The 26,995-nt window shown below is 42.3% G+C and overlaps 1 pseudogene; it reads right to left on the bottom strand.

The window, feature by feature from the left end:
* Positions 1-6,771: 6,771 nt before the first annotated feature.
* LOC124712626 lies at positions 6,772-6,889 on the bottom strand (annotated as a pseudogene).
* Positions 6,890-26,995: the final 20,106 nt, after the last annotated feature.

Genomic DNA, 26,995 nt, shown 5'->3' with positions numbered 1-26,995 from the left:
CTCCTTCAGCAAAGAGTCTGGGAGTAGTAATAGATAAAATAAATTGGTTCAAATGGTTCAAATGGCTCTGAGCACTATGGGACTTAACATCTATGGTCATCAGTCCCCTAGAACTTAGAACTACTTAAACCTAACTAACCTAAGGACAGCACACAACACCCAGTCATCACGAGGCAGAGAAAATAAATTGGACTGAGCATGTAACTGTAATGTGCAAGAAGCCATCGGCATCTCCCCATGCTCTCCAAATATATAAAAAGCTCTTCTTTCTTTACCCGAAGAAGAAGCTTTTACGAACACTTATAATTCCAGTTATAGATTACAGCAATGCTGTCCTGCAAGGCCTTTGTTAGGTAAGAGCACTGCTCCTTGAACTGGTTTTATATGGCTTTGTTGATAATGTCTGTGATGTTTGACTCATTGATCGTATTTCACCATCATATACATAGCTAATCTGGCTGCGTGAAGACAAGCTCAGAGATTTCTATACCCTCTCTCTTCTCTACTGCTTTATCTATGTACACTGTGCCTCGCGTCTCTGCTCTACCTTAACGCTCTTGTCTTAACAACATGGCAGAAACACCCGTTTCCGTCAAACCAAAATCCCTTCTGCCCCACTCCATCGTTAAGCCACTTTCTCGATGCCCTTTTCAGTAGCAGGAACCAGACTCTGCAATAAACTCCGGCATTATATTAGAGAACTGAGTAACATCTTCAGCTTCAGAAGACAGTTAACGACGTATGTACCAAAACAAAAATACTGATACCCGCCGTCTCTGTACACACTCGTTATCCTTGTACATTCTTCTTTCCAACCAGACCCCTCGTCAGTCCCCTGTATTCTTAAATGTCCTTTCTTCAGAATTCGGTATGTTAGTGTTTTCTACACCTGTAAATTCTCTTTATATCTACCACTGACATTACTGTTATTGTTGTCATTATTATTTTCATTATTGTTATCATTATTAATATTTTCAGTATTACAGACAGCAGCATTAGTAGTACAAGCACTGCCAGTGTTAACTTCATTAAATCCCCGTCAGCATTATTTAATCATATTGTCACTAAAGACACTCACATCAGATTAATACTATTTCTCATATTAAGATTGTTATTTCTTAGGTAACTATGATATAAAAATGTTACTGTAAGTGTGAAAACATGGTTCGACGTAAGAGAGGGCCTTATAGCAGGAATCACATCAGGTTAAATAAATAAATAAAAATAAGTAGATAAATATCATGTACGTAATTTTGTTTCCGAAAGTGTTGGTAATTAGTGAGATACGTGTTGGTCTACAGTAGTTGAAAACGGAATAAGATTCTAAGCAGCGACCAGTTGCTCATAAATAGTTAGACAGACAGTTTATAAGTAAACAGGCTTCACACAATGTCGAGGCATTTGCCCCGAGAGCTTCCGTAACTTTGATGATATTTACAGTTTATCCTTTACTTTGCTCTCTCAGTTGCTCAGTTATGTTTAAGAAATTGCTAGTTTCGATCAATGCTAATCATCTTCAGGTGTATGTAGTTGCTTAAGTAACACGCAGCATCCATATGGAACTATACATGGGAAAACTGTTCACACAACTACGTACATCTGAAGATGATCGACGTTGATCGAAGCCACTCACATCATAAAAATAAGTGTGCAATTGGGACAGCAGAATAATAGGCAAATTTTAAACAGCTTAGTAAAACTCAATGACACTGATACTATTATTGGAAAAGTAAAAACACTGCACAAACGGGTATTTGTCGTTCAAGTTATACACTGCACCCTGTAAGCATTATTTATCAGCTACATCAGCAAATTTAGAGAGTTTGTTCACTCAACTGCACATCATCTCTTAAGTGACTTTTAGTGCAAACTTTGGTTCTAGATAGCAACAGTACAATATCCGATTTACAAACGATGAATTGAATGTTTTATTATTCTATGAGCTCTACCGTTTGCAACAGGGTACATCGCGCAGAGTTTTAGCGATGTGAATAATAGCACAATACACGCGTCCGAAATTGAACTGCGTCAGTTAAATAAAATAATCGCTTCATAATATCGACATTCCTGTCAAGAAAAAAAAATAACGCAAAATATTTACGGCATCTGGGTGAAGCTCACTCCTTTGATCAAACGCAGTTGATAGAAATTTTAATTTAACCGAGTTTTCGTTTGTCTCGCATTTTTTTATTAATCAGTCACAGGCAACATTCAAATCCACTGTTTTCTCCAGCAGGGCGACGGTGAATCGCAGGACGGGGGTTTAATTAATGAAACCGAAGCCCCTGATCGTCGTCTGCTTTGAATGAAACACGTATCGACAGGACATCAAGTCTCACGCACACGGCCTCGACGCAATGTTCTCAATCACTGCTGATAATTTAGCGCTCTCTCTAATGAATTAGTTTTTTGGTGAGCACCCGTTCTTTTTTATGTATAGCGGTTGTATCATTCCGACAGTTTTCGTTGGTTTGGTTGTCAATTTTCTGGCTGCTTCACACCTGTCTTTCGTTTTCCTGCTTGTTTCAATGCAGACTGGTTGGTTTCCATGTCTACAATAAACCCTTTCCGGAGTCCAATGTTTATTATCTGCAACATGAAATATAGCAATATAAGCTAGTTACGAATGAAATTAATAGTAAGTACAGGGAAGGTGAAGCGAAACAGCTGCAGGAAGAATGGTAAGAAGCCGGAAAGGAAATGTATGTTGGAAGCGCGGATTCAGTACACAGAAAAGCAGAAATAAGTTCACCTTTTCACATGTGAGCCCCATGCAAGAGCGCTCATGCGATGTCCAAGAACAAATAAAGATCTCGTGTTTAATTAAATTGAAATCTATGTTCCTACGGAATATTGATCCACTCATTACAATTAACACTCTGCTGTATTTCATTTTATAAAAATAACTCCACTTTTATGTATATCTGTATAACGTAACATGTGCATATCCCCCTCAAAGAAAAATCGGGGAGTAAAGAAAACTATTATAGCCAACCTACTTTATACAGCATAATGGTACACGAGATGCTGGTCTACGATGCCATCATTATGAGGAAACGTAGTACTTTCTGCGAAAGGGCGACAATCGCTATAATTCGCGAAACAGTAAATGACTACTTTTTCCTGAAAAAGTATAGGAATGATGGGAAACCTCTGAGGAACGATGGTATTACCTGCTTTTTACATTGACAGAAAAAAATAAATAATGTAGGGTAACGAAATTTCGGACATATGTTACTCTACGTAATATATTCAAGTGATTAACACAGCAAAATGACAAGCTAATGTAAGTGCAAGATAAAATCCTTCCTACCAATGGAGCAAGCAGGTTTTAGGCCTAAAAGATATTGCTGTGACGAAGTCCTTGCCCTCACAACCTTTATCGAAAAGGGCTATCAGGATAAGAAGAAAACTGGTGTTGTCCTGTTAGATCTAACCTCAGCACATGATACAGTGTGGAGGGATGCCCTACTTCATAAACGGGTAGAAAAAATTCAGAGGATGCAGACCTACAAACTTATGAAGAACATTTCAACTGGAATAAAAATTAGAATAACTCTTAATGAAAAAACCAGCAGATGCATAGCCATCAACAACGGACTCCCGTAGGGCTCGGTACTGGACCCCTTATTGTTTAACTTTTACACTGCGAATATCCCAGAAACAACGTCTCGTAAGTTTATATACGCGGACGATATGGTAACAGGTTACCAAAGCAAGTGTTTTGAAAAAATACAGCAGAAATTGAAAGAAGATATAAACCTGGTGCACCAGTACTACACCGAATGGCATCTACAACATAATCCAGACAAGATCGTAAGTGTAAACACGCATCTTAATAACAGAGAAGCCAAGATAAACCGGAACATCTGCATGAATAATCAGACCATTAAAGAAGAAGACATTCCTCCGTACCTTGGAGTAAAGCTCGACCGGTCCCTAACGTACAGGGCCCATCTAGAGGATACAAAACAAAACCTGAAATCTAGAAATCCCATTCTTGCCAAACTCACCGGAACCACCTGGGGATGTGATCCAACTACCTCGAGAACTTCAGCCTTGGCACTGGTATACAGCGTGAACGAGTATTGTGCACCTGTATGGGTCAGAAGTGTGCATATATCAAAAATCGATATCCAGCTAAGAGAAACAATGAGAATAATATCGGGAGCACTGAGGCCTACACCTATAGATTGGCTACCCGTATTGTCTAACATAGCACCACCTGAAATCAGAAGACATCAGCTTCTATCAAGAGAATATAGCAAAATACTAGCACACACCAGGACCTGAAACCAAAGAAAAGCCGCTTGAAATCAAAGTTATCTCTATGGAAAACAGGTGAGGAGGTGTTTCCCTTCGACTCAGAGAATGAATGGGAAAGTTTATGGAGTAGAAGCACAATAAAGAACAGAAAACTGTTTGCTGACCCAAGCATACCAGTAGAAGGCTTTAAGCTTCCCAGAAGAGTGTGGACTACGCTGAAACGTGTGAGGACGGGTGTCGGAAGATCCAGGGAAATGACGACAACATGGGGCCTCGCGAACGACCCTCAATGCGAATGTGGACTCAACCATTCAATGGCTCACTTCATTGAGTGTACTGTGCACGGTTTTAATGGTAAACTGGAGGATGTACATAACGTCACGGACAATGCCATTGAATGGCTTAAAAAAATAAGTCATATTGTATAAAATCTTGTATTTTTTATTATGTCATTAAGTACTGATGAATGTGCCATTCTGATGCTGTAATGTCCTAGTTTAATATTTCGCCCTGTAAATGCAGATCGATTAAATAAATAAATAAAAGCGGTATGTCGAAGAGAGCTAGCCTGTTGGAATGTACCCCCCCCCCCCCCCACCCTTATGCTGCTCATGAACAGCAAAACGGCAGGTCGAATCACCAGGTTCACGTCCGATTTTGCAGTCAGGGTGCAAGGGGTAGCTACAAGAGCGCTCCTGTTGTCATATCACATGACACCCCTGAGCATAACTCCATGTGTAGGTCCTGCATGTCTAGCACACAGACAGGTAGCTTCCAGGACCTCAACTGGTCTTCTTCTAACCAACACACGGCCGTGACTGGCACCGGGGAAGAACCCCCACCAGAAAACATGACTGACTTCCACCCTGCCTCCAATCAGCTCTCGCTTAACGCCACTGAAATAGCAAATGGCGATGGTTTCAAGCCATTGGAACGCACGCCACAGGACCTCTAGCTCGGAGCTGTCCTTGAGATAACTGATTTGTCACTGTTGGTTGCATCACTTTGCTGCCAACGGCTGTTAAAATTGCTGCTGCAGGTGCAGTACGATGCCACAGAGCCATAGGCCGAACACGACGGTCTTCCCTCTCGGTAGTGCCACGTGTCCGGCGGGAGTCTGGTCGTCTTACGACTGTACTGCATATTCTCGTGGTCACCGTTGCCAGCAATCACGTACAGATGCCACAGTCCTGCCATGTCTTTCCCCAGTTTTGTGGATGGAACATTCAGCTTCTCCCAGCCCTATTACACGATGTCGCTGAAGCTCAGTGAGTTGTTGATAATGGCGTCTTTGTCCCCTTAAAAGCATTCTTACCTAACATCAACGCACCACATCCAATCCCAAGGGTAACTAACAGTCAGTCCCATTGCAGTTTGTATTTAAAGCAGACCTGATTTACATCCTCCAGAATGAGATTTTCACTCTGCAGCGGAGTGTGCGCTGATATGAAACTTCCTGGCAGATTAAAACTGTGTGCCCGACCGAGACTCGAACTCTGGACCTTTGCCGTTCGCGGGCAAGTACTCTACCATCTGAGCTACCGGTACTGACAGCTTTACTTCTGCCAGTATCTTGTCTCCTCTGTAAAGTTTGGAAGGTAGGAGACGAGATACTGGCAGAAGTAAAGCTGTGAGTAACTGGCGTAAGTCATGCTTCGGTAGCTCAGATCGTAGAGTACTTGCCCGCGAAAGGCAAAGGTCCCGAGTTCGAGTCTCGGTCAGGCACACAGTTTTAATCTGACCGGAAGTTTCTGATTTACGTCCTCATTGTGGAGCTATTGGCGCCAGTATTATGCGACTCACGGGAAATTTGAAGAGACATCCTGCTTCACATTTAACAACTATCATTTATGTCCCACAACTCCTTGTTGGTGCTACAATTTTTCCCATCAGTTTATTTTTGATAAAGACGCTAAACTACACCCCGTTCGAACAAGCCATGAAAGCGCAAAGGTAACTACCGGCCGCCGTGTCATCCTCAGACCACAGGCATCATTGAATGTGGATATGAAGGGACATATGGTCAGCACACCACTATCCCGTCTGGTTAGCCGAGTGCACTAATGCGCTGCTTCCTGGACTCGGGTAGGCGCGCCGGCCCCAGATCGAATCCTCCCGCTGGATTAACGGCGAGGACTGGTGTGCAGGCCAGCCTGGATGTGGTTTTTAGGCGGTTTTCCACATACTGGGCTGGTCCCCACGTCCCGCCTCAGTTACATGACTCACAGACATTTGAAACACAGACTGATGGGATACTCTGATTCTGTCCAGGGGGGTACGGGGTGGCGGCAGGAAGGGCATCCGGCCAACCCTTCACATTAACGTGCCAAATCCTAATTAACCACGGCAACCCCGCGTACTATGCAGCGCAAAGGCGAAAGAAATAGATAGATAGTGGTCAGCACACCACTCTCCCGGCCGTACGTCAGCTTACGAGACCGGAGCTGCTGCTTCTCAATCAAGTAGCTCCTCAGTTTGCCTCGCAAGGGCTGAGTGTACCCTGTTTGCCAACAGCGCTCGGCAGACCGGATGGTCACCCATCCAAGTGCTAGCCCAGACCGACAGCGCTTAACTTCGGTGATCTGACGGGACCCGGTGTTACCACTGCGGCAAGGCCGTTGGCTTTTGGTACAGACACGGAAAATACATATTAAAATGTCATCTACTACAGCGAATGAACACAATTTTTCCGGGTGTACAAGGAATCTGCAGGGTTTCTAAGAACAAAACGAAGCGGATTGACATTTTAAAAAAAAATCTTTCTTCCAAAGGCCTGGATACAAATCGGGTGTAATGCAACATTTCGGTAAATGCAGGTGCCGAGAACTGGCGATATACGGTTGAATGTATTTTCGTAGCATCGTTTCGTGAAGCAATTTCATGTTCGTTGTGAACCAGCTGTGAACAAGTTCTAAGGCCGTTGATAAAGTTTTTAGCTTGTCTATAGAAACAGAAGTCGCATAAATTTTGTTGTAATAATAAAAAAATAGTAAACAGCCAAATAACGTTGGAAATTCAATAAACGTTAATGCAAAATACACATGCCTTTTCATCATATTACCTTTCAAGTATAATATTCAGAGGAAATAACGACGAGTATTGGAAAAATATATAAATTAAAAAGAATTAGTAGGAGTCGATCCAGCGATTCACCGATTACGGAGTTTGAACGTTAACCAAATGACTGCCGGCAGCTCTTGTCCACGGTCGCGTAAAACATTTATTACGATTTTCTCGAAATTGCTTAAGTACGACATCTTACTACTTGCGCATTATGTTGTGCTAATAGAGTGTAAAAAGCGATCAAAGTTTGAAGTAAATCAGTGATCCGAACGTCCTGACATCCCCTTGTAAGATTTATTCACCGAAAGATTTCCCCAACAATACAGGGTACGTCAAAAAAATGTATATACACTTTGAACTGTCATAGACAATTTATTTCCAGTTCTACAAGGTTAAATATCTGTGAGAAAGTAATGTTATGATTCTTCAACAGGTGGCAGCAGTGGCAAGGAAGTAACTGCAACATGGCGGACGTACTTTTGAGTTTTGAAGCGCGGAAGCAGATAATTAAGTATTACTGGAAGTTTGAGAATGTAGCTGCGGTTCGAAGACAGTGGAGAACTCACTATGGTACAGAACCACCTTCAAGGTTAACAGTTACACGTCTACGAGACAAATTTGAAATTCATGGAACAGTGTGTGATGTGCATAAAGGTCAATCAGGGCGACCTCGTACAGCTACAAGTGATGATTCCACAACTGCAGTCTTGGAACTGTTTCAGTGTTCGCCTAAAAAATCTTCAAGGCAAGCGGCACATGAGAGTAATGTAAGTGCTAATAGTGTGCTACGCATTCTGAAGAAAGGCAAGTTTCATGTGTACATTCCAAGGCTGGTGCAACAGCTAAGTGATGACGATCCAGATCGATGGTTAGAATTTTGTGAATGGGTTCAGGAGATGGTGAGACGTGAAATGGGATTTATGGGTAGCATAATGTGGTCGGATGCAGCCCAATTCAAACTCAATGGAACTCTCAATAGGCACAATTGTGTGTACTGGGCTGAAGATAATCCTCACATTATAGTTGAAAAGGCTGTGAATTTGCCTGTTGTAAATGTGTGTTGTGGTTTGTCTGCTAGGGGACTCATTGGGCCTTTCCGCTTTGAAGGTACTGTTACTGGAGAAACGTACCTAACAATGCTTGCTGACTCCGTATTCCCTGCCATTCGTGCGTTATACGGTAATGATGAGTTTTATTTCCAACAATATGGCGCACCGCCACACTTTCATAGGGACGTACGAGCATACCTGGAACACAATGTGCCAGGCCAGTGGATAGGACGCAGGGGATCAATCGAGTCTCCTGCACACTCTCCAGACCTCACGCCGCTGTATTTCTTTATATGGGACACAGTAAAAGATAAGGTGTACAAACGTAAACCACGTAACCTGGACACACTTTGGAATGAGATTCAGTCGATGTGCGCAGAAATCTCATTGGACACTTTTGTACGACGTACGGAATCAGTGGTGACTCGTACTCAGAAATGTATTAATGCTGAAGGCCATCAGTTTGAACATTTATCACATTTGCAAAGTACATTTATTTTTCCAATTGGACCTTAAGCTTTCCATTTCCGAAATTTAACACTGTAGAACGGGAAATAAATTTTCTATGACGCTTCAAAGTGGCCGGCCGAAGTGGCCGTGCGGTTAAAGGCGCTGCAGTCTGGAACCGCAAGACCGCTACGGTCGCAGGTTCGAATCCTGCCTCGGGCATGGATGTTTGTGATGTCCTTAGGTTAGTTAGGTTTAACTAGTTCTAAGTTCTAGGGGACTAATGACCTTAGCAGTTGAGTCCCATTGTGCTCAGAGCCATTTGAACCATTTGAAGCTTCAAAGTGTGTATATATTTTTTTGACGCACCCTGTATTTACACTGTAGAGGTTAAACTTATGTTAAGAACGTGCCGGGTGATTACATGTCGGTCGGTCTGTATTGGCGCATTTATGGAGTTTGGCGGTGATTCGTTGGTGCCGCAGGCGCGCGGAGAGCTTTCGTAGAGTCACGTGACCGATCGTTGCCGTGGAGGCGTGCCCAGTGGCTTGGGGTCTCTCTCCGTTGCGTGGTGTGACAGTGCGAGCAACGCCTGCAGGACAGAGAATATTGTCGGCCGTGTGAGTTCAAATGGTTCAAATGGCTCTGAGCACTATGGAACTTAAGATCTGAGGTCATCAGTCCCCTAGAACGTAGAACTACTTAAACCTGACTAACCTAAGGACATCACACACATCCATGCCCGAGGCAGGATTCGAACCTGCGACAGTAGCGGTCGCCCCGTTCCAGACTGAAGCACCTAGAACCGCTCGGCCACACTGGCCGGCGGCTGTGAGGGCCAGAGGCGACTTACCTGTACGTCTTTTCAGTCTGGATGTCGCATAACCTGTAGGATTCTTACGGTTGTGTGACAACGTGGACAATGGATTGTTGCAGGGATTTCATTGATGAAAAGAACGAACAGCGATTTGGAATCGTGGATGTGTTCGTCTCTCGCCTTGACTGTTTCCATTGTAGGTTGCTGCTGTCCGTTGAATTGAGATCTGAGTCGATACTTTGATTATGATGTTTATACACGCTCAGAGGGTAGGGAAAAATAGGTACAAAGAAGGTAATTGCGAAGAAACTATGGGTAACAGAAGAAATTCATTATCTGATCGATGAAAGAAGGAAGTACAAAAATATTCAGGGAAATTGAGGAATAAAGATATACAAGTCGAAGAGGAATACAATAAATAGGGAGTCCAGGGAAGCTAGGACAGTAAGTCTACGTGAAAAACGTGAAGAAATCGAAAAAGAAACATTTGTCGGGAGGACTGAGTCAGCATATAAGAAATTCAAAACTACCTTCGGTGAAATCAAAAGCAAGGGTGGTAAAATTAAGAGTGCAATGGCAAATGCAGAGGAGAGAGCGGACGGAAGAAAAGAGTACATTGAAGACCTCTATGAGGCGGAAGATATGTCTGATTTGATATAAGAAAAAACACGAGTCGATTTAGAAGAGGGAGGGGATCCATTATTACAATCAGAGTTTAAAAGAGCTTTGGAGGACTTAAGATCAAATAAGACAGAAAGGATGGATAACATCCATTAGAATTTCTAAAGTCATCGGGGGAAGTTAAAACAAAGTGACTATTCACGTTGGTGTGTGGATTGTATGAGTCTGGCGACTCACCATTCGACTTTCGGAAAAAATAACATCCACACAATTCCGAAAAATGCAAGTGCCGACAAGTGCGAGAATTGTCGCACAATCAGCTTAACAGCTCATGCATCCAAGTTGCTGACTAGAGTAATATACAGAAGAATGGAAAAGAAAATTGAAGATGTGTTAGATGACGATCAGTTTGGCTTTAGGAGAGATAAAGACACCAGAGAGGCAATTCTGACGTTGCAGTTGTTAATGGAAGCAAGACTAAGGAAAAATCAAAACACGTTCATAGGCTCTGTCGACCTGCAAAAAGCGTTGGACAATGTAAAATGGTGCAATACGTTCCAAATTCTGAAAAAAATAGGTGTAAGCTGTAGGAAGAGATGGGTAAAATACAATATGTACAAGAGCTGAGAGGGGCTAATAAGAACAGACGACCAAGAAGAAGGTGTTCGGATTAAAAAGGGGGTAAGACAAGGATGTACTCTTTCGCCCCTACTGTTCAATCTGTACGTCGAAGAACCAATGACAGATATAACATAAAGGTTCACGAGTGGAATTAAAATTCAAGGTGAAAGGATATGATATGATTCACTGATGACATTGCTATCCTGAGTAAAAGGGGAGAAGAATTAGATGATATGAATCTAATGAGAAGAGAATGTGGATTGAGTGTAAATCGAAGAAAGACAAAGGTAATGAGAACTAGCAGAAATGAGAACAATGAGAAACTTAACATCAGGATTGATGGTCATGAAGTGGACGAAGTTAAGGAATTCCGCTATCTAAGCAGTAAAATAACCAATGACGGACGGAGCAAAAAGGACATCAAAAGCAGACTATCACTGGCAAGAAGGGCATTCCTCCCCAAGAGAAATCTACTAGTATCAAAAACAGGCGTTAATTTAAGGAAGAAATTTCTGAGGATGTACGTTTGGAGCAGAGCATTGTATGGTAGTAGTGAAACATGGACTGTGGTAAAAGGGGAACGGAAGGTAATCGAAGCATTTGAGATGTGGCGCTACAGACGAATGTTGAAAATTAAGTGGGCTGGTAAGGTAAGGAATGGGGAGATTCTGCACAGAATTTAAGAGGAAAGGAATATGTAGAAAGCACTGGCGGGGAAAAGGGGCAAAATGGTAGAGCATCTCTTGAGACATCAGTGAATAACTTGCACGGTATCAGAGGGAGCTGCTGAGGACTGGAATACATCCAGCAAATAACTGAGGACATAGGTTGCGACAGCTACTTTGAAATGAAGAGGTTGGCGCAGAAGAGGAATTAGAGGCGAGCCGCATCAAACCAGTCAGAAAACTGAAGACTCAAAAAAAGAAAAGAAAAGAAAACAAACTCGCTCAGGTTTAGGCATCATGTGCGTTCGGCTAAAACTGTGACCTTCTTACTGAGGAGGCTTGGGCATTGGCCAGATATTCAGTAAACTGTTGATTGTTTGCTGTGTTCGGGTGCCACGTTACCTTCCTACTACAAAGATGAATAGTCTTGCGGTGAAGGATGACGGTTGTATAGTCTGTTTTGCGTTCATGTTTGATGATTTAAGTTAATACTGCTTATATGTAGCTGAATAATGTTGAGATATGTGTGAGCCCTTTGGGTGTGCCCGAACACTGGTTTAGGTTTCAGTGCTAGCTACTGCGAAGGCTGTTAGTAATCACCCTTATGGTTGTTGATTTGGTTAGACATAATAAAGCGCCAGCTTTCTGGTTCCGTAATGTAAGTTACAAGTACTGTGGTCATGTTCAGACACCTTAAGTGGGCTTTGTAGTTATAGGCTAGGGTAAACTGCTAGTGTGAGATCTGAAGGGTGAATAGGACTAGAAAATGGTTAAAATGGCTCTGAGCTCTATGGGACATAACATCTGAGGTCATCAGTCCTCTAGAACTTTGAACTACTTTAACCTAACTAACCTAAGGACATCACACACATCCATGCCCGAGGCAGGATTCGAACCTGTGACCGTAGCGGTCTCGCGGTTCCAGACTGAAGCGCCTAGAACCACTCAGCCACACCGACCGGTGAATAGGGCTGAAGCCTGAGCAGTTATTAAGGGATTATATATTGCGGGTTTCACTCAGAAGGCTGGGCAGGTTACTACCTGCTTACGTTACTGCAAACGCCAGTGCTGAAAACGTATGGCTGCCTGAAAGTTATTCGTATGCCGCGCTAGAAAGTACACGTAGTGCTTTCACTCTGTGGTTACGAATAATAGCGCACCAGATTGATAAGTGTAATAGCCCGGCACCGGGTGTCGTTTGAGTGGCTGGTATAATTGGCTATCTGTGACGTCACAAGTGTGTTACGCCGTCGTGGTGTCGGTTATATGCTTTTGTGATTGAGGCTGATCAACGACATATATAGATACATATTTTTCGTATCAGTTCGAATATATTAAACTTTCTTGAGACAGAAAATCTTATATCGAAGAATTAGCATGGTTTTAGAAAGCATCGCTTGTGTGAAACTCAGCTTGCCCTTTACACACGTGATGAACTACGGATGAAGAGTAAGAGGCAGAACCGCAAGGGATTAGCCGAGCGGTCTGCGGGGCTGCACTCATGGACTGTGCGGCTGGACCCGGTGGAGGTTCGAGTCTTCCCTCGGGGATGGGTGTGTGTGTGTGTGTCCGTAGGACAATTTAGGTTAAGTAGTGTGTAAGCTTAGGGACTGATGACCTTAGCAGTTCAGTCCCATAAGATTTCACACACATTTTAAGAGGCAGATGCCATATCTTTAGATTATCGGAAGGCGTTTGACGCGGTGACCCATTGCAGGTTGCTGACGAAGGTAAAGTTCATGCAATAAGTTCACAGATATGTGAGTAAGAAGACCCAGTATGTTGCCCTCGACGGCGAGTGTTCATAAGAGACAAGCGTACTGTCAGGAGTGCCGCAGGGAAGTAATTTCATTTCATTTATTGCATACTGAAAGACCTGCTACCTATTTTTTTTTTAAAAAAACGTGTCGTACATTTTACAATTTTACATGTTACAATAACGTGTTCCATATTTCTAACTTTTTTTCCCTTGAGAAATAAAACAAGAGTGACAATGAGTAGATATTTGAATAAAATGAACATAAATTGAGGAAAAGAAAACAGAAACAATTTAAAAATTTAAGAAGATAGTTGATAGGACAGATTTTTTATGGAAGAAAATGTCCCACTGCCTAGTTGTTCCAGGGCAGAGGGCATCGGAACAACTTCAAGCCAGTCCCAGATGGAGCAGCAATTTGCTTAGATCTAAGTACAAATGATATTAATATATTAATTACAGTTTTTCATTAAATATAATAAATTAGTATACATTTATAATATTAATTTTACTCATACATTGAAGGCTTTGACGACCGGATGTTTCAGCTGCCGAGAATTCTTCCGGGCTGTATGGCCGTGGTCCATGGAACTCTTCCATCCCTGACGTTTCGTCCAAAGCTACGTTGGTCACCTTCGGAAGTGCTCCTGGTTGTGCTGAGTCTTGCCGACTGCCGGGTCGGACGTCGAAGAACGGCCTAAATACCGAGGAAAGTCGGAGTGGTCTGGATTTCACGTGACAGCAGAGATAAACCTTGTGAAGGATAAAACATAAATATCTATCATAGTACGTCAAAGATATAAACTTCTCATCATTCTGTAGCGCCACTGTCCATATATATTGCTGAGTCTCATAGCTTCTTCTTTTTTTCTGTTAAAACTATCCCCATGTTTATATATTTCGATGGCTTCTCTCTATACCCGGGGATAATAGTTCGTCACAGTACATAAAACTTCAGTTTCTGAAAATTTCACAACATGATCACCCGACTGCACAGCGTGTTCCACCACGGCTGACTTGTCTGTTTTTCCTAGTCGGCAAAGACTTTTATGTTCCTTCAACCGTGTATTCACACTTCTGTTTGTAGTTACAATGTAGACCCTACCACATGTACACGGAATCTTGTATACACCACTTGCAGACAGAGGGGGACGTTTATCCTTAACGAAGTGCTTGGCCTATTTTCTTAGTTGGTCTGAAAATCGGTCGAACGTTATGTTTCCTTAAAATCTTCCCGATCTGATATGTTACGTTTTTGATGAAGGGTAGGGAAACCGTGTTCTTCCATCGCTGTGTCCTATCGATGTCCTTAGGCCTCCTGTTATTCGGTTCGCAAAACTCTATTTATTTCCTTATTAGAGTACCCATACTTCTCAAAAGCATGCTTTAGATGTTTTAACTCGGCGTCCAGGTAGTCCGGCGCACAAATCGTTTTAGCTCTGTCCACTAGACTTTTAATTACACCCCTTTTCTGTTGTGAGTGATGACTGGAATCCTTATGCAAGTATCTGTCGTATGTATAACTTTGTGAAAGACTTTATGTTTCAAGCTGCCATCAGTCTGTCTCATAACGAAGACATCCAAGAAGGATATTGCATTGTCTTTCTCCATTTCCACGTTAAACTTGATTTTAGGATGTGTACTATTTAAATAACAAAAGAATTTCTCTGAAGATTTTCTGCCATGTGACCAAACTACAAATGTTTCATCCACGTATCGACACTATCGACATGGTTTCTTATTCGCTTTTTCCAGAGCTAATTGTTCGAATTTTTCCATGTAAAAATAGGCGATCGTAGGACTCAATGGGTTATCCATGGTCACACCATCAACCTGTGATTGTTAATGGCTGGCAATGTCATGGCTTTTCCTGTGGGTGGGGTGCCTCGGAAGTGCGTTGAGCCTCGCCTCCGCAGGAAGTTTCAGCTCTGTGTGTTTCTGTAACGTACGCCTTTATGAGGTTAAATGTAGTAATTATTTACATGTTACGTATCTACAGTTACAATCCTTATACATTTTAGACTTTTCTATACATTTCCTATCGTTGGATAACGTTCAATGTATGCAGGGTGATTATAATTAAAGTTAAATTTTCAAACCGCTGCAGGAATACCGCCACTGGTCAGAATGACGTCAAACTGCAACAGAATATTATCGGACAAGGGGAAAACATAAGCCAGTAGAAAAATAAATAGTTACGAAATGTACCAATAGATGGCGCTGTAAGCATCATACTTTAATAGTGGTCGACTACAAATGACAAGTGAATCATACAACAATGCCTAAGGTGTACGTTTGACATTAAACAAATTGTACCACTCAGTTTGCATGGGTGTACAGGTGTGATAATGCAAGTTACGTAAGCCCTTCCACCACGGCAAGGTAACATCACATCGGATGGGAAAAATCGGTTTTTAACTGTCCTGAGGTCAAAAACCGCATAGAAACATCAATCACTTCGGTTTTTGATTGTCTTGAGGCTAAAAACCGCATAAAAAGCATCAATCAAAATCAAATCGGATTATTATTTTCCGCGTGACTGGTGCAAAACATGTTCAATGTGCTGTTCACAGTTTTCTGCAACAAGCTGAAATCGAGGAGCAGCATGTTCCACAACTGATCGAAGTATTTCCGCAGTCACGTTCAGAATGTGTTGCGCAATGCGTGCCTTCAACGCAGCTAAGTTTTCAATCGGAACACTGTGCACAACATCTTTCGGATAGCCCCAAAGCCACAAATCATACGGATTAAGGTCAGGTGATGGGTACGGTCAGGCTGTAGGGAAATGGCGGCTGGTAAGTCAAGCATTTCCGAAATGGGGCTTCAGCAGCTGCTTAACTGGTTTTGCGACGTGCGGAGGTTCGACATCTTGCATAAAAATGATCCCATCTACACATCCACGCTGTTCGAGAGCTGGAATGACGTGGTTGCGCAAAAGTCGCTCATAGCGCTCACCAGTGATGGTACAGGTAACGGGACCGGAAGCACCTGTCTCTTCGAAAAAATATGGCCCTGTGATAAATGATGCCGTAAACCTGCAACAAACAGTAAACTTTTCAGGATGAAGTGGTACTGACTGATTTGTGTTTGGATTTTCCGTTGCCACAATTCGACAATTCTGTGTATTGACATATCCTGTCAGATGGAAGTGGGCTTCGTCTGTATACAAAATGTTCCATGCCCAATCGTTTTCCACTTCCATGAGAGCACGAAATTCTAAAGCAATGGTCTCTCTTGCTAGCCGGTCAATAGTAAGCAACTCGTGCACATGGGTAATTTTGAATGGATAGAAAAGAAGAAAGTTTCGTAGGATTTTACTCACCGTGCTCACAGGTGTGTCCAATGTCCGGGCAATTCTCTGTGCACTTCACGTTTGCACACCACCACTCGTCTCCTCGTGCATTGCTGTGGCCACTGCTTCCACTGACGCCGAATCAATTCGTTTCCTCGCTCTACCAGGTTGCACACGGCAGTCATCGGACCAACGCCTTAATTCAAACCCTGCAGTGTCAGAAACTTCTGCAGAGCGACGTGTGCGCAGTCATCATTCTTGTGATAGAACTTTACAAGCAGAGCGCGATCCTGCATTGAGACAGTCATGGCGAACGTGGCAGATGCGAAAGAGAGAAAATCCGTGCACCCGGAATGTTTATACCAACTTCAGTGTCTCGTGCGCATGACAGGTGTTTTCATTTACATATTCTGACACACACAGCCCCATCTATTGACCAATTTTCACACTATTTTTCCTCTTCTGCCGTACGTTTTCTCTCTTCTCCGATAATATCCCGTTGCAGTTTGACGTCATTCTGGCCCGTGGTGTTATTTCTACAGCGTTTTGAAAATTTAACTTTAATTATAATCACCCTGTACTTTTTTCATTATTCTTATTTTTTGTATAATCCTATGAATCTATATTGCCTTGTTCTGTGTTTGTTGAGGCATGCGAGTCAGTGGTTGTGTTGTTGTCTGAATCGTTTCATGTGTTGTCTTGTGGGGTGATTTCCCATTTCATTTATGGTCGTTCGTGTCTGTATGCTGTGTGGGGTGCTTGTGAAATTTTGTCAGAGGTGGTGTCTAGCTCTAACCAGTCATCTGGCTATGATATCCTTTGTCGTATGTCATTCTGCTGTTGAGGTCGTACATGTATAAACATGTCGCAATATAATGTTATGTTCCGCATTGCATATGTCTGTGCCACTTAGTTCAACACGATGGAGATGTTGTGGGTACGGTCCTTGTCCCGTAATAAAGTGTCGCATACCACGTGTCGGACCTACATATTTCATGCTCACTCGCTCTCGGATGTACTCTGCATCCTTTTTCTGTTGCGTCCCATTCAGTCTTCCAACTATCATTTCGCCTTTCATTAATTTGTTTCTTGTCAGTTATTTACTTCCAGTAATTTCCTGTACTTTGTTCTATCGTCCCGTTTTTATCCAGTATGCTACAACTCTGAAACGTACTGTAATGTCTGTTGGGTACACACCCAGGACGGATCGTCATGCCCGATAGGTGTTGTCCCAAACACTCCTGACATTCTTAAAAGGACGCTGCTCTGTCCGCCTCATACTGTGGATTTGTGATGTGAGGCAGAGGCGATGGGCCCATGCGCTGGCTGCAAAGCTCAAAATGTGCTGCGATATGGTAGGTGCATATCATCTGCAGTGTTGAGTCTGACTAGTTTATACGTCAGTTTCGTCGCTTTATCAGTCGCGAGTTTTGGGCGGTCTTTGAACGACAGTTTTCGAGGTATCTTTTAAGTTTTCGTTGTATGGGGTTACTGTCAAGTCTGATTGTTGGGTTTCCTTGTAATGCTCACTTTAGAAGTAGGTAGATAGTTCTGTTGGCTGCTGTTTGAAGTTAGTTGTTTTTCAAAGCTCGTGGATTACTGCTAAGATTTTTAAACTCTTGTGGTAGCTTACTGAAAATGGATGCAGCAGTATACTGCACACCTTAATGCACAAGAGTTACGGGAGTAGTAGTAGTAATAGCTTTATTCATCCGTAGATCTCTTTTTACAAGGATATAGGACATGTCAAAGTATTTACAAGATTAGACCAATTTAAAATAAGCTAATTCGTATACACATACATTTACAGACGTCTAGTCTGTAGATTTCCTTTTGGCATTCAAAACATTTTTTACAAATAACTTATGAAATACGTAATGCCGCACTTCGGTCATATCTCACTATCAGTCACTGATACACTATACACACATTGTTTCGTAACACTTCACTCACTACGCACACAAACACACGCACACTGGTGATCTCTGGGTACTTTTTAGCTGCCTTTTTAAATAAGGTTTTTTTTGCAATTCCTTTTATCTCTTTTGGTAATTTATTGTAAAGTTTTATTCCTTGGTAGAAAATGCTGTTTTGAGTTTTATGTTTGTTTTTTTCTTGGCAAATGTAAGTCGAGACTAGCTCTTGTTCCATGGTCATGGACAGAGATGTTTGTGCAGTAATTCATCATCATTATCATCATCATCATTTAAGACTGATTATGCCTTTCAGCGTTCAGTCTGGAGCATAGCCCCCCTTATACAATTCCTCCATGATCCCCTATTCAGTGCTAACATTGGTGCCTCTTCTGATGTTAAACCTATTACTTCAAAATCATTCTTAACCGAATCCAGGTACCTTCTCCTTGGTCTGCCCCGACTCCTCCTACCCTCTACTGCTGAACCCATGAGTCTCTTGGGTAACCTTGCTTCTCCCATGCGTGTAACAAGACCCCACCATCTAAGCCTGTTCGCCCTGACTACTACATCTATAGAGTTCATTCCCCGTTTTTCTTTGATTTCCTCATTGTGGACACCCTCCTGCCATTGTTCCCATCTACTAGTACCTGCAATCATCCTAGCTACTTTCATATCCGTAGCCTCAACCTTGTTGATAAGGTAACCTGAATCCACCCAGCTTTCGCTCCCATACAACAAAGTTGGTCGAAAGATTGAACGGTGCACAGATAACTTAGTCTTGGTACTGACTTCCTTCTTGCAGAAGAGAGTAGATTGTAGCTGAGCGCTCACTGCATTAGCCTTGCTACACCTCGCTTCCAGTTCTTTCACTATGTTGCCATCCTGTGAGAATATGCATCCTAAGTACTTGAAACCGTCCACTTGTTCTAACTTTGTTCCTCCTATTTGGCACTCAATCCGTTTATATTTCTTTCCCACTGACATTACTTTCGTTTTGGAGATGCTAATCTTCATACCATAGTCCTTACGTTTCTGATCTAGCTCTGAAATATTACTCTGCAAACATTCAATCGAATCTGCCATCACAACTAAGTCATCCGCATATGCAAGACTGCTTATTTTGTGTTCACATATCTTAATCTCACCCAGCCAGTCTATTGTTTTCAACATATGATCCATAAATAATATGAACAACAGTGGAGACAGGTTGCAGCCTTGTCTTATCCCTGAAACTACTCTGAACCATGAACTCGGTTTACCGTCAACTCTACCTGCTGCCTGACTATCCATGTAAAGACCTTTAATTGCTTGCAAAAGTTTGCCTCCTATTCCATAATCTCGTAGAACAGACAATAACTTCCTCCTAGGAACCCGGTCATATGCCTTTTCTATATCTATAAAGCATAGATACAATTCCCTGTGCCACTCATAACACTTCTCCATTATTTGTCGTAAGCTAAAGATCTGGTCCTGACAACCTCTAAGAGGCCTAAACCCACACTGATTTTCATCCAATTGCTCCTCAACTAATACTCGCACTTTCCTTTCAACAATACCTGAGAAGATTTTACCCACAACGCTGATTAAAGAGATACCTCTGTAGTTGTTACAATCTTTTCTGTTTCCATGTTTAAAGATTGGTGTGATTACTGCTTTTGTCCAGTCTGATGGAACCTGTCCCGACTCCCAGGCCATTTCAATTATCCTGTGTAGCCATTTAAGACCTGACATTCCACTGTACTTGATGAGTTCCGACTTAATTTCATCCACCCCAGCTGCTTTACTGCACTGCAATCTATTGACCATTTTCTCCACTTCCTCAAACGTGATCCTATTTCCATCATCATTCCTATCCCATTCTACCTCGAAATCTGAAACATTACTGATCGTATTTTCACCTACATTGAGCAACTCTTCAAAATATTCCCTCCATCTACCCAAGGCAACCACAGGATTCACCAGCAGTTTTCCTGACCTGTCCAAAATACTTGTTATTTCCTTCTTACCTCCCTTTCGAAGACTGCTAATTACACTCCAGAATGGTTTTCCAGCAGCTTGACCCAATGTCTCCAACCTGTTTCCAAAGTCTTCCCAAGATTTCTTCTTGGATACTGCAATTATCTGTTTGGCTTTGTTTCTTTCTTCAACATTATGAATGTCATTTTTGATGTGTACAATTGACTGGTAAATGTATTCTCACAGAGCAGCTAAAATCCCCAGTGTTTTGAACAGATCTTTACAAAGAGCTCGACTACCATTTCTGGTTATGATTCTTATGGTTCTTTCCTGGAGTCTGAAAATTGTATTCATATTGTGTGCATTTGTTCCCCACAAAAGAATGCCATAGCTAACAATTGAGAGTACATATGAATAGTATGTAACTAAGAGACGCTGAATGTTACACACTGATGATAGGATTCTAATGGCATAATATGCTGGTGACATTCTGTTTGCAAGTACCTTTGTGTGTTCACACCACTTCAATTGAGAATCAGTATTCATTCCTATAAATTTTACATTTGTTACACAGTCTATAGAGGTGCCATCTAAATTTAATTTAACATTGTCATTTTCCCTCTTCAAACTGAAATTCATGGCATTAGCTTTCTTTATGTTCAATGTAACTTTATTGCTTTTGACCAATCGTAAACTTCCTTGAGAGACTCATTTGCTTTCTCTTCTAGGAGTTCTCGTTTTCTCAGTGACTCTAATACTGCTGTCATCTGCAAAGAGAATTTTTTCACCGTGAGTAACACTACTGGGAAAAGCATTGATGTAAATCAGGAATAGTATTGGTCCTAATATGCTACCTTGCGGAACCCCTACATTAATGTTTTGGTTTGATAAGTATTTCACTAAATGCTTAGATCTATTTGAAGTATGTATTATCTCTACTCTTTGACCCTATCTGCGCGACTCAAGTGCAGATTGGATTTCTGCTGGGTGTTAATTGAGTGAAAGCTGCTGATCTTTGGGAATAAGCCGATATTATTGACAAGAAACGACAGTAAAGAATATATATATTGAGAGGTCAATGTCAAAATACACTACTGGCCATTAACATTGCTACACCACGAAGATGACTTGCTACAGACGCGAAATTTAACCGAATGGAAGAAGATGCTGTGATATGCAAATGATTAGCTTTTCAGAGCATTCACACAAGATTGGCGCCGGTGGCGACACCTACAACGTGCTGACATGAGCAATGTCTCCAAACGGTTTGTCATACACAAATAGCAGTGGACCGGCGTTGCCAGGTGAAACGTTGTTGTGATGCCTCGTGTAAGGAGGAGAAATGGGTACCATCACGTTTCCGACTTTGATGAAGGTCGGATTGTAGCCTATCGCGATTGCAGTTTATCGTATCGCGACATTGCTGCTCGCGTTGCTCGAGATCCAATGACTGTTAGCAGAATATGGAATCGGTGGGTTCAGGAGGGTAGTGTGGAACGCCATGTTGGATCCCAAAGGCCTCGTATCACTAGCAGTCGAGATGACAGGCATCTTATCTCCATGGCTGTAACGGATCGTGCAGCCACGTCTCGATCCCTGAGTCAACAGATGGGGACGTTTGCAAGACAACAACCATCTGCACGAATAATTCGACGACGTTTGCAGCAGCATGGACTATCAGCTCGGAGTCCATGGCTGCGGTTACCCTTGACGCTGCATCACAGACAGGAGCGCCTGCGATGGTGTACTCAACGACGAACCTGGATGACAAATGACAAAACGTCATTTTTTCGGACGAATCCAGGTTCTGTTTACAGCATCATGATGGTCGAATCCGTGTTTGGCGACATCACGGTGAACGCACATTGGAAGCGTGTATTCGTCATCGCCATACTGGCGTATCACCCGGCGTGATGGTATGGGGTGCCATTGGTTAGACGTCTCACTCACCTCTTGTTCTCATTGACGGCACTTTGAACAGTGGACGTTACATTTCAGATGTGTTACGTTTTGTGGCGGAGTTCGTAGCGACAAGCAATTCGCTGTAGAAACGGCTTACGAAGTCACGGCCACACTTTTAATAGCGGGCCGACCGGTCCGCTGGAACAGTGAACAGAAAGATGAAAACCCACACACTTTGATTAAATAAAAGTCGGTACTTATCTTTATTAACGAAGATACAGAAACACAGTAGTGAACTCCGTGTCTACAGAAATCTGTCTAGTTCGAGTCGGAGCGGCTAGGTCAGCGTCGGCTGACGACAAACAACAACTCTGCTGCGATGAACACACAACTGACTAGCAAGTACACAATTCGGTGGCGAGTATACAACTGAGCGGCGAATACAGAACTGTCCTAGCGCTCGCGACTCCAGCGCTTAAGAACCCAGAAGCCAGCGGTGGCGCGCGCAGACTTGCGGCGATTTCCTGTCTCGCTGGCGCTGCTTATGCGGACGGCGTCCGGACTTTGATGCTGCCAACCTTTTGGCAGCGGGCTCGGGTGGCATTACTGGCTAGGATATAACATTACGACCCGTGGCTCTACCCTTCATTCGATCCCTGCGAAACCCTACACCTCAGCAGGATAATGCACGACCGCATGTTGCAGGTCCTGTACGGGCCTTTCTGGTTACAGAAAATGTTCGACCTTTGCCCTGGCCAGTACATTCTCCAGATCTCTCACCAATTGAAAACGCGTGGTCAATGGTGGCCTAGCAACTGGCTCGTCACAATACGCCAGTCACTGCTCTTGATGAACTGTGGTATCGTGTTGGAGCTGCATGGGCAGCTGTACCCGTACACACCATCCAAACTCTGTTTGACTCAATGCCCCGGCGTATCAATGCCGTTGTTACGGCCATAGGTGGTTGTTCTGGGTATTGATTTCTCAGGATCTATGCACCCAAATTGCGTGAAAATGTTTTCAGTTGGCAGTTCTAGTATAATATATTTGTCCAATGAATACCCGTTTATCATCTGCATTTCTTCTTGGTGTAGCAATTTTAATGGCCAGTAGTGTATCTAGTGAACAGGGGTCGACAAGATGTTCGTGAACTTACACCACTTATTGCGCGCAGTGCCTGTTTCTGAAACAAAAATATCCTTTGAGAATCTGAAGAGTTATCACAAAATATAATACCATATGACATAATCGAATGAAAATAAGCAGACTAATTTTCGTGTCGAACGGTCACTTACTTCAGATACCGATCGAATAGTAAAAATAACAGCATTAAGTCTTTGAACATGATCCTGAACGTGGGCTTTCAACGACAGTTTACTACCTATCTGAACATAATGAGATTTGAACTGTTCAGTTTCCCTAATCAGATGCCCATTCTGTGAAATTAAAACGTCGCCCCAAAACCGATCCCTGGGGTAACCCACCCCGCCCACCCCCCACTTGACCACACCCCACTCAGACTGAACACCACAGCCATTCTCAACATTGTGAATAATGAATGAGCTTTTGATGTCTGTTGTTAAGGTAAGAGGTGAACCAGTTGTGAGCTGCTCCTCAAACTCTGTAATGGTCCAACATCTAGAGCAATATTTTGTGATCCACACAATCAAACGCCTTAGTTAAATCAAAAAATATGCCTACCGTTCGAAATCTGTTGTTTAATCCATCCAGTACCTCACAGAGGAAAGAGAATATAGGATTTTCAGCTGTTAAACGTCTTCTAAATCCGAACTATACATTTGATAGCAAATTATGTGCTATAAAATGAACAATTATCCTTACTTACACAGCCTTTTCAATAACTTTAGCAAACACTGATGGCATAGAAATAGGGCTAAAATTGTCTACATTATCTCTTCCTCCCTTTCTATAAAGCGGCTTTACTACTGAGTAGTTTAAACGTTCGGGAAAGTGACATTCGTAAAGGAAAAATTACAAAATTGGCCAAGAACATGGCTAACATGTGCAGCACAGTACTTTAATATTCTGATAGTCACTCCATCATATCCATGAGTATTCTTAGCCTTCAGTGATTTAATTATCGACTCAACTTCCCTCTTGTCAGTATCACAGAGAAGCATTTCGGACAACAGTCTCGGAAAGACATTTTCCAAGAGACTTATATAATTCCCTGCAGAAACTAAATTTTTATTTAATTCACCAGCAGTTCTCGGAAAATAATTGTTAAATACTGTACATGTATCTGACTTACCAGTAACAGAACTGTTTTTACTAAGAACTGACTTTATATCGTCGACCTTGTGCTGCTTACCAGACACTTCCTTCACAACTGACTATATGGTCTTCATTTTATCCCGTGAATTAGCTATTCTGTTTGAGTACCACATACTCTTTGTCTTCCTAATAACATTTCTGAGCACCTCAGAATACTGTTTGTAATAGGCAACTGTAGCTTGATTGTGACTGCTTCTAACATTTTTATATAATTCCCACTTTGTTCTACATGAAATCCTCATCCCACTTGTCAGCCACGCTCGCTGCCTTTTACTGCTAGTACGCCGTTTAGAACGTTCTAATGGAAAACAGAAAACAACTCTAAAAGAGCATGAAAAATGTGTTAAGGAAAGCATTATATTTGTCATCTATGTTGATGGCACAATGAACATCCTGCCAATCTTTTTCCTTGACGATATTTGAAAAACTCTCTATTGCCGTTGGATTAGCTTTCGTACACAGTTTTTAATTAGATGTGACATTTGTTTGAGCATAAAACCCTTTCAGTGTTAAAATTTGTGCAACATGGTCTGAAAGGTCATTCACACTTTTACTAACAGAATTCCCACCAAGCAATGAAGAATGAATGAAAATATTGTCTATGGCTGTGCTATTGTTCCCCAGCATCCTAGTTGGAAAAAGACACAGTTTGCATGAGATCAAATGAGTTTAGGAGATCTACCAACATCCTTTTTCTTGCACAATCATATACAAAATTAATATTGAAATCACCGAATATAACTAATCTCTGCTGCTTCCTATAAAGTGAACCAAGAACCCTCTCTAGCTTGAGCAGAAATGCTCTGAACTCACAGTTAGGGGACCTATAAACGACAACAATGAGAAGTTTAGTTTCACTAAATTCAACTGCCTCTGCACAAGATTCAAATAGCTATTCAATGCAGCGCCGTGATACGTCCTGACTCAAACAGAATATTGTTTTTTACTTACATGGCTGCTCCACCGCTCCGCAAGGAACTCCTTGAAAAACAGGCAGCCAATCTGTATGCTGGTGAAGGAAGCCTCGGAGTTGTCAAATTATTTAAGTGGTGCTCTGAAATACCAATAATTTCAGAGTCAACATCTATAAGCAGTTCACTTACTTCATCTCTAATATCTCTTACATTTTGATGAAATATGCGAATTCCTTCTCTACTTGGAAACATGACATCCTCTGAAAGTGATTCCTTAGAGGGACTTCCTTTAAGCAGATATGGCTGTCAGCTGACTTCAGTCAAAGAAAGGTACAGCTCTAACAGCAACTACTATATGAAATTTTCCGTGAGTGAAACCCCCACCACCCACTACATCGTCAGCTATAACCTTTGCCAGACTGCCCTTCCCATGCCTATTGAGGTGAAAGACGATCTATTGACAGACTGAACTGGCACCGTTGCAATTTCGTCATCACCGACTTGTCCAGCCCCATGTTAACAAGCCTAACAGCCGCATTAAGATGAGACCGATCATGTCGCTGAAACAGATGCACGAAATGCACATTAGTGTCACCAGTTTGAGTAGCTATCTTCACCAATTCACCACTCACATCATATTCCCCGTCCCTATCAATACTATTCCCTGCTCCATACACAATCACTACCTGATCCTCTATACTAAAATTCCTACAGAACTCCACTATGCTGACAGTCTCCTGAGACAACTCTGCACTAGGTTTCACAATGATGGTGACCTGGTACTCACTCCCCAACACTTCATGCAAATGCTGGTCCCCACTTCTACAGTGTGAACTACCTAGCAGCAGAATATTCTTCTTTCTGTTACACTTTGCAACTGAGTTACGCCTCCTAACTGCTGAGGATTGCTACATGTTCCCTACATCTACAGCTACAAGAGGCTCCTCACAGCTCAACTATTGGTGAAATCTATTGCATATACTTAAAGTACAGCTGTCTGAGTACCACCTCCTCCAAGCTGCCTTCTTGCCAACTGCCATTTCCCATTTCCCAGCACCCTTCACCCTCCTCAACTTATCTAGTTCCTCCTACATGTATTGTAACTGCATCTGAAGGGCACATATCTTACGCTCCTGCTCCCCAATCAACTTATTTCTGCTACACATTCTGCATTCGCAGGAGAGGATCTCACTAAAATGCTAAAATGCCCACTGGAATCTCCACTACGCTCCCCAACGAAAATGTTTTGAACAAATCCCACATTGTAACCTACTTACGAACCTACGACAGAGCTCACACTTCTCACTCATCGTAAAATTTTAACAGTTACAGAAAAAGCTAAACATCTACGTTACCTAAGTTCAACTACGACAGTAGAACTATTTAAAAAACTAACAATAGTAGTCTCGATACTC

This window comes from Schistocerca piceifrons, chromosome 8 (genome assembly GCF_021461385.2).
Source record: "Schistocerca piceifrons isolate TAMUIC-IGC-003096 chromosome 8, iqSchPice1.1, whole genome shotgun sequence".
NCBI classification, from domain to species: domain Eukaryota; kingdom Metazoa; phylum Arthropoda; class Insecta; order Orthoptera; family Acrididae; genus Schistocerca; species Schistocerca piceifrons.
Note: the sequence above shows the minus strand (reverse complement) of the source record. Positions and strands in the feature narration are given on the sequence as shown.